Source organism: Hirundo rustica, chromosome Z, assembly GCF_015227805.2.
Source record: "Hirundo rustica isolate bHirRus1 chromosome Z, bHirRus1.pri.v3, whole genome shotgun sequence".
Classification (NCBI taxonomy): Eukaryota; Metazoa; Chordata; class Aves; order Passeriformes; family Hirundinidae; genus Hirundo; species Hirundo rustica.
Window position 1 is genome coordinate 44,012,786 of NC_053488.1, and position 8,764 is coordinate 44,021,549.

At 43.8% G+C, this 8,764-nt stretch overlaps 1 long non-coding RNA gene across 1 annotated transcript; it reads right to left on the reverse strand.

Annotated features, from left to right (window-relative positions):
* LOC120765490 (uncharacterized) lies at window positions 1-7,807 on the reverse strand. The gene is made up of 3 exons (XR_005704430.2): window positions 7,675-7,807; window positions 3,460-3,525; window positions 1-3,330 (listed from the first exon to the last, which is right to left on the reverse strand). It is a non-coding gene; the product is annotated as an uncharacterized LOC120765490 (long non-coding RNA).
* Window positions 7,808-8,764: the final 957 nt, after the last annotated feature.

Sequence of the window (8,764 nt, forward strand, 5' to 3'; positions counted from 1 at the left end):
CTCACTTTTATTACTGTCCACATACAGTATTACAAAATGTAACAACTGAAATAAATCTGGAGCAAAATAAGAATAAAATGTTTCTTAAGATTATGCTCTACTAAACACAATTTAATGATTTAGATATGTGTACACACACATACCCTCTGAAATTTACTGAAGAGATGCTATTATCCTTGGTTCTTTTGTTGCTTTCTTTAAATCTGTAGGAGGTTTACTACATAGCAATGCAATTACAGAAAACTATATTCACCAAATCTTTTTAAATATTTAGTGTGATCAGTGCTCAAAAATGTTTAAAACTGACTGTCTCCTCCAGAGCTTCCTGCTCAAGAAGAGCAGTAGTGAAAGTTCCATAAAATAGGTGATACTGTGATTTTATAAAGATCAAAGACAGAAATAAAATGCATTAAAGAAAAAGGCAAGTCATTTGACTACAGTTTGAAGTATTAATCAAAATATTTCTATGCATCTGGGAACATTTGTGGAAACTGTTCTGGAAAAATATTTGTGCTGCAATATACTCTTGCTGAAAGCAAACCCAAGAGAAATAGATGTTCACATTGTAACTTAGGCAGACATAAGTGAGGCAATGTTTACTGGAACTGTAAAGTGTGAAGAAACACCAAAAATTTCACAATAAGTGCTTGGACTAAATAAAGAAAATTTACATGATACTTTTGCACTGCAACAGCCTACTTAAGGCTTCATGGCTATTCATATGACAAACTAAGAAGGTTATGGTTTTTGAGTATTTTAGATGAGTCTGAAAGCTAACAAAAATGTTCTGTTTCTTAGGCCACAAATGCCAATTCTGCCCCTACAGCCACTGGCTTGTTACTCATTTAGATTGAGAGACAATGTCGGGAACAGCAATATCTCCAGAACTGATGGAAGTATCTGATTTCACCTGAATATTTTAAACACAAAAAGAAGTATTTTCAAAAGTTCATTTCATTAGTGAACACATATGCTGCTACTGTGTAGAACACTGCTCTTACTGAAACTCTCAAGATAGTACTGCCAGTGTTGTGAAAAGCAGAAACATGTAACACCAAAGATTTTACATTGGATTGGGAAAAAAAAAAAAAATTCATTGGAAAGCTCTCAAGAATGTGAAAATGTGCCATTTTATGAAGTGTATAGTATGCATATAGAAAGTAGGAAATGCTAGGTATATCACTGAAAATAAAAATAAAATAATAATTAAAAAACAAAACAAAAACAACAAAAAAAAACCACACCAAAAAACCCACAGATGAGTCCAAGCTTCCCTCTTCCTGTGACTGAGTAGCAGACATGATCAGTAGGAAATCTGGAGTGCACCACATGAAAACACAAGAAGGAAAGCCAGCAGGCACTCTGGGTGACTGAGATGGCAAGGCACACCTTACACCTACATTAAATTTGAAAGGAAGGTGGAGATGACACACAGGTAGGTAGATCTCAATTTCTCATGGCCAACAGCACAGGAGGGAGACAAGTGACAAGTGATTACCATCGGGAACTATTTTAGTATGGTGAAACAAGCTCACCACCCTAAGTTCTACTTTTTGACACCTTGTTCAGAAATTGCCAAGGACTAGTGGGATTTGATATGTGTACTTTCTCAGAGCTGCCTCGCTGTTGACTTTTGAATCACTCTGATTAAATGAGACAGGACAATAATTTGGAGGATTTTGCTGTGAAGTGGGGATTTCTTGAGTAGTAAGATCAGTTCTGCTAGAAGGGGCCCAAAGATTCTTTGTGTCCAGAGGCTCTCCTGATCTGCAGCAACAGAAGCAACTGCTAGCAGAATCTTGTCTAAAGCCCCAGCAGATGAAATTTTGTGACAGGAGGCAAATAAACAACTCCCCCCAAGAACCTTTCACACTTTAAACAGTCTTCTGTCCATGTGGATATGAGCAATCTTACCTCCAAAACAAAACAAAAGCATCTTGCATAGAAGTTTCCCAAATGACAGAATAACACAAACCTCATTCAGTTAGTCATCTAAATGAGATTACTCAAAAATTGTAATAAAAGTCACAAAATTCACTGCCTGGTCTCCAGCAGAGTCAAGACAAGGGAAAGTCAAAATTCTTAGTCAATTTTTTCAATACGACCTAACACTATTCACTGCTGCTTTTTTAGTCAACTACTTTTCTGCTTCATTTGTCATACTCCAAGGTGAGAAATGTGTAAAGAAACCAGAGGCATGGGGGGGGGGGGGGGGGGGGGGGGGTTGGTAGTCATTTCTTAAACACAGTTGAGACTTGGTCTTACCATTTAATCTTTGTTCACATTAGTCATCCCACTGACTTTGATGATTTACATTTGTGATTAATCCTGACTTAAATTACAGCACTAAACCTTTAAGAAATATAGCTCACTTGAGTTACCAAGATGTTTGGAAATATGTGTGCTTGACCACTGCAGGCAGAAAGACACCAGGGACAGATATTTTTCTATTATGTTATGTTTTGAGATAGGACACAGAGCAAACATCTCATGATGGGTTTTTACAGCCACCATAACAACTAAGAATAGCAAAAGGCATATTAACATACTGAGCAGTTGGCTCTCCTATGACAGTAATTATCAGTGAGTCATTTGGTGAAGCCAGTATACTTTGCAAAATAGTTGGAAATGTTTCTATTGAAGAAAAAAATGAATAGTAAACCTAAGGGCAAGAAGAGCTATAAAAAGTTTGTCACACAGCAATGATTATCAGAAGGACAAGAAGAAGCCTTTCCTCTCTGCAGGGAATGATTCTGCTACTGTTTCATGGTTATTATACACTAAAGCTGTGCAGACACTGAGCACATTAATTACAGCCTTATTGAGAGAATGGAGTATAATTCTTAGTCCTAGACCTTTTTGTCAAGGACTAACAAGTCTGCAAAACAGTCTTAGCAGAGATCAGTGAGAAGCATGCTCTTGGCTGTTCAACAAGAGTTGTTGCGTGGTGTTCACCATTTAAAGACTAGCAGATGGCTTAATTCAAAGTTTTGCTCCTGAAATTCTCTGCTCTGCTGCTTATATCATAGGACAAGACATGACATTGCCATAATTTCTGTTCACCCTCAACATGCTCAGGTGATTAGAGTTTTTCCTTCTATGAATGCAGAAGGGAAGTATCTTTCTTGCCAATGAGTCCAACTGGGACCTAGAGATGTGGGAAACCAGGACCACTACTGCTCAAGTCCAGACAAGGGCTTTGTCTGATAGACATTTGGAGAAATCTCTACCAACCACTGCTGATATAGACCTCTTTTGCACTGGTGGCTTCCTCCCTTTTGTGCTGCAGAGTTGTAGATCTGGCATCCAGAAGAGTGGGTAGAAAGTGGCCTAATATGCAGGAAAAGACACAAAGAGCAAAAGTGAGCTTCCCTTTTGTAGCACAGCCACCAAGACACTCATCATGGGGAGAAGGTTTCATTACTTAAAAGACAGTTTATGTGTTTTTTCATTACTTACAGGAAAGTTTATGTATTGAGCTGGATGGACCAGACCCTGAAGAATGTCCTGTGTCAATAAATGTACCTGTGGTAATAAACAATCAGTCATCATGGATCTTGAACCATGGATTCATACAATGGTATTGTGGGTGACCCTGAGTGAATGCCAGGCACCCCCTGAAGACCCCTGTGCCTCTATCACTACCCTTTGCAACTAGGCACAGGAAAAAAAGTACAAGAAAGGATCCATGGGTTGAGATAAGGATCAGGACAGATAACTCACCATCATGGGCTGTTGTAGCACATTAATTGGGTTTATTATAAATTGTGTTTCATTTTTATATTGGGTTTTGTAATGTTTTCTTCTGTATCCCCTGTCCCCCTCTGAAATTGTATCACATGGTTTGTCCCTGCTCAGCAGTGCTCAGTCCTCCCACACTAGAATGTAACCCAACTCTGTTCCACTCCCACCTTGTCCCTGATTGGGTACTGTAGCTTGTCCCTGCCTCTAGCCCCTTTCCCCCTGCATAAAAGCCCTGAGAGAGGGCAGGTCAGTCTCTTTCCCCACGGAACGGGGAAGGAGCTAAAGGAGCTCAAATGGCTGGAACCCAAATAAAGCCGTGATTCCCTCCCCTCCTTAGAGAAAGAGCAGACTCTTTGCCTTTTGCCATTGATGGTCATCTGGGTCTCTCCAAAGAACCGCCACAGCTGGCACCCAAAGGTGAGGCTCGAAGCCACAAAGGGCTCCCAGAAAGCTGGAAGAACCACGCAGGGAGCACATGGCTGAGGAACCTCACACAGGCATGTGAGTCCCAAAACATAGTCCATCCATGCAGAGATAAAGAGCCGTCAGGCTTGGCGTTCACTGTGGAGTCTCCGAAAAACAGGATTACACATACCAAGGCTGTAGTTTTTTCCTTCGGACTTTAAAAACCCATTGGAGTGCTGCAAAGAAGCCTCCCGAACGGCAGACTGCTCCCAGAGAAGGTGACCACATGTTTGTGGAAAGCCGACCCTGGGAACCAAGACTGGAAGCTCTTTTTGCACCAAAAGGGTCAGTCTCAGGCAAGAGGAGTGATTGGGAAAGAAGGATTCATTTGCATGCTGGATTCTTGTTAAGTTATCAATTTGGGATCTAAGGAAAAAATTTTTAGAGGCGCTGTTCCTCAGGAAAAGGTTTTTTTCCTTTGGGGGAAGGTTTTTGCTTTCAGAGTAAACCTTCAGGGTGCTTTAATAGTACACTCAGTTTCGGCTGCACAGCTCAGGGGGTGGAAAAAAGTAAGTTTCCCCTTCGGCTTTTTTTTTCTCTCCAGCGAGGTTTTTTTTTCTTTCCGGTTTCTCAGTCACAGTTAAAGGGGACACAAAACCTAAAATCTGAGCCAAAAATGGATGCTAGGCTGTCTGTGTCTCAAAAGAGTCTATTACCAAATTTTAAGTGCCTTGGATGATGGGGGGACCCATTGTTCAAAGAAACAGCTGAAAAAATGAATTCAGTAGTTGTTTTCTCAGTTTCCACAGGTATCATCTGAGCAAATAAGCTTCCCAGAATTTTGGGAAGCTGTTGCAAAAAAATTGTCTCAATCAAGCTCCCCTAATGCTAGAGAAAAAGCAAATTTTGCTCTTTGGAGCTTGCAGATTTGGTTTGCATTGCAAAAATAAAATGAAAAGGAAAAAACCCCAATTCTTTGTGGATTTTCCCCACTTTCCTCAGTCTCCCTCTCTCCCGACCCTAAAACCCCTTCCTCAGCCTCAGATATTCTGAGGAAAGCAGTCTACCAGATAGGGCAGGGAAGCTGCAGGTCCCCAGGCTTTCCCCAAATTCCAGAGCTCCCCTGCTCAAGGAATTCTGGCCAGATTCCTCGGGAAGTCCCTAAACTTTCCCCAAACCTCCCTTCTTCCCCAGTTTGTACTTTTACAGACAGTTTGGGTGCTCAAAACCCCCATCTTACTGATTCCCAAACTAGTCTTAGTTTGGAAGGGGGTCACAAGATGGAGGAGACTCCTTTGTTCCCCAAAATGGCCGAAGCCATGTGCTCTTGAGTCACAAGGAGCCTCTTTGTCTGTCCCTCCTTCCTACAATCCCTTCCTCTCCCCAGACCCCTCCTTCCCTCTCCTCTGACTCTGCCCCCAACCCTCAAACCTCCACCCTCTGAATCCACCCCTTGTGAGTCAAGCCTCCAGCTGCTCCCTGCCTCTGGTTCCCACGGTTTCCCCACCCACAACCCCAGGTCCCACGCCTTAGAGGGAGTGGGGGGAACCCAGAAGTGATCCCGACTTTTCTGCTACCCCTTTCACATATTGACAGTCAAAGAGGGGAGTGTTGTCCATGGTTATTGGGACTCCTTCCCCCAACAAGCAATTCAGGATTTATGCAAAGCTCAGATTCAGATCAGTTTGGGATATGAAAGTGGATACTTCTGCAACCTTTTAAAAGCAAATTTAGCAGGGAATCCTATAGTTGCCTTTAATCTCCAAAAATATTTAGTTCCGGAGCTTTGGCAAAATCCTGAAATGGCTGTTGATAATAATAATTTCCCAATTCAATTAGAACATCTATGGGGTGGTAGAGAATGGATCTCAGCCCTCAAGCAGGCTCAGGAAATTCGTTTGCTTCCATCAGAACCTTTTGTTGCATTTGTGGAGCGATTAACCAGTGCTATTGAGTTACAGGTTAAGGAGGAAGGAGCCCAGGAACAGGTCCTGGAGGAGATGGCTCTGGCCAATGCAAACGAACAGTGCAAGGCAGCCATCCTCAGCCAGCCCATGGAACCAGCTCCAGCCTTAGATGACAAGCTCCATGTGTGTGCCAGGAAGGTTCCCTTCATAACAGCTCACCAAAGCCACAGTTCCAGAGTCAAGTCACCACAAAAAGCTGCTGCTGTAGATGCCATGTCTCCTGTGCCACAGCCACCACCCAAGAGAAGAATGTGTCTCCTGTGCAATCAGGCTGGACATTGGGCATCTCAATGCACTTTAAAAAGACAATTACTGGACTTTCGGGATGATGGGGACGGGGGAATCTCAGGGGCCCAAAGAGAACCTTTCAAAATACTAAAAGCTGAGTGCCGGCTTGCCCAGCGTGCTGACACAAATGGGGCAAGTCTGAGGAGGGGGGAGAAAAAACTGGAAAATGCACAGGTTGAATTAACTAATCATGCTTTAACCAGTTCTGCTTTTTAGCAAAAGTCACCGGAGGTGATGATAAAAGATCCAGCAACCCAGGAAACAAAAAGTCCTCATGATCTGGTCACCTGGAGTCGTGGGTTTGCCTATGTGTCCACTCCCCCAGGTCTCCAGTGGGTGAAACCTTTTATCCCTAAAACTGCAAAGCCACCTGCAGAGGCCCCACAAGGGGCCAGTGCTGCCTGGAGGAGGAGAAAGTGCTGAACCCTCTCCTAATTATCCCTTAACAGTATTTTTCTGGACAGTTTGTTTGCACTAAAGGTCATTTTTATTTTTCAGCTCTAAAGGTACTCAATGTCCAAACTCTGAACATCTCCCATGGATTGAGCCTTCCTCCTTCTCAATTTAATAAGAAGGAGGGAGATGTTGTAGTGCATCAATTGGGTTTATATTGTGTTTCATTTTTATATTGGGTTTTGTAATGTTTTCTTCTGTATCCCCTGTCCCCCTTGGAAACTCTATCATGTGGTTTGTTGCTGCTCAGCAGTGCCCATCCTACCACACTAGAATGTAACCCAACTCTGTTCCACTCCCACCTTGTCCCTGATCGGGTAGTGTGGCTTGTTCCTGCCTCTAGCCCCTTTCCCCCTGCGTAAAAGCCCTGAGAGAGGGCAGGTTGGTCTCTTTGCCACGGAACAGGGATGGGGAAGGAGCTAAAGGAGCTCAAAGGGCTGGAACCCAAATAAAGCTGTGATTCCCCCCAGCCCCGGAGAAAGAGCAGACTCTTTGCCTTTTGCCATTGACAGTCATCTGGGTCTCTCTAAAGAACCACCACAATGGGCAAAACTCAAATTGGGGATAGTAATTGATTTTACTGCTAACAAAGTCAGAGCAGGATAATGAAAATTAAAATAAATCTTAAAGACAACTTGTCTCTACTCCTTCTCATTATCAGCTCTACCTCTCCCAGTGAGAGAGGGTGTTGTCATCATTGAGATGGCCACAGCACTCCAGAGTGCTTCTTTAAAAACTTCAGGGGGCCTCAGTACCCTGTTACCTAAAATACCTTCTCTACATTGCAGACCCATGTTATTTTAAAAGTCTTCCATACCTTTGCTAAGTTGCAGTTCCATGGGTTGCTCCACACAGCTCTGGCTCTTTCTCTCCTTCTTCTCTCTGCATTTCTAGCTCTCTGCTTCCTGTCTCTTCCTCCTCGCAGTATGGTCAGCAGACTCCAACTGACTGACCACCCCACCACCTAACTCACTCTTTTATCACCCATAGCTGTGAGGGCAAGGGCACTCTTTGGTAATTAACACAGCTGCAACACATTAGGAGAAAGAGTGCTTTCAGCACTATCTCTGTCTGTCCTCCCACAGGAGGGAACAGAGAGATGGGGAGTGGGACTTACAGTCAATAAGTACATCACATGGTGTTCCTACTGCTGCTCAGGGAGAAGAGTCTCTCGCTCTCCCACAGGAGATGGTCCTCTGTGAACTTCTCCAGTGTGAGTCCAATCCATGGGCAATGGTTCTCCACAAACTGCTGCAACATGGATTGCTCTTCCACCGAATGCAGTCCTTCAGGCACAGCCTGCTCCTGGGGGCCCCTCAGAGGGTCACAAATCCTGCCAGGGAATCTGTTCGGCTCCTCTCTTCATGGGTCTGCAGATGCCTGCCAGGAGCCTGTTCCAGCACAGGCCTCCCAAGAGGTCACAGCCTCCTCTCAGGCTCCAGCCTGGGGCTCCTCCATGGGCTATGGGTACATCTCTGCATCTCCATGGACCCCCATGGTCTGCAGGGGCACAGCTCCCTCACCATGGGCTGCACCAGGAATCTCAGCTCCGGTACCTGGAGCACACCCTGCCCTCATTTTCCACTGACCTTAGCGTCTGCAGAGTTGTTACTCTCATATATTCTTTGGCACCAATTACATTTGCCCATTAAGGATATTTTAAATATGTTATCACAGAGGCCTTACCATCATTCCTGACAGGCTCAGTCCTGACCAGCTGGTCTGTCCTGGAGCTGGCTGGATCTGGAATCTTCTGGCAGCTTCTCACAGAAACCACCACTGAAGCCCCAGAACATGGCTACACAAACCCAACACAAACTGTTGCTGTGCATTATTTGGGTTTATATTGTATTTCAGTTTTATATTGGGTTTTGTAATGGTTTCTTCTGTACCCTCCTGTTCCCCTG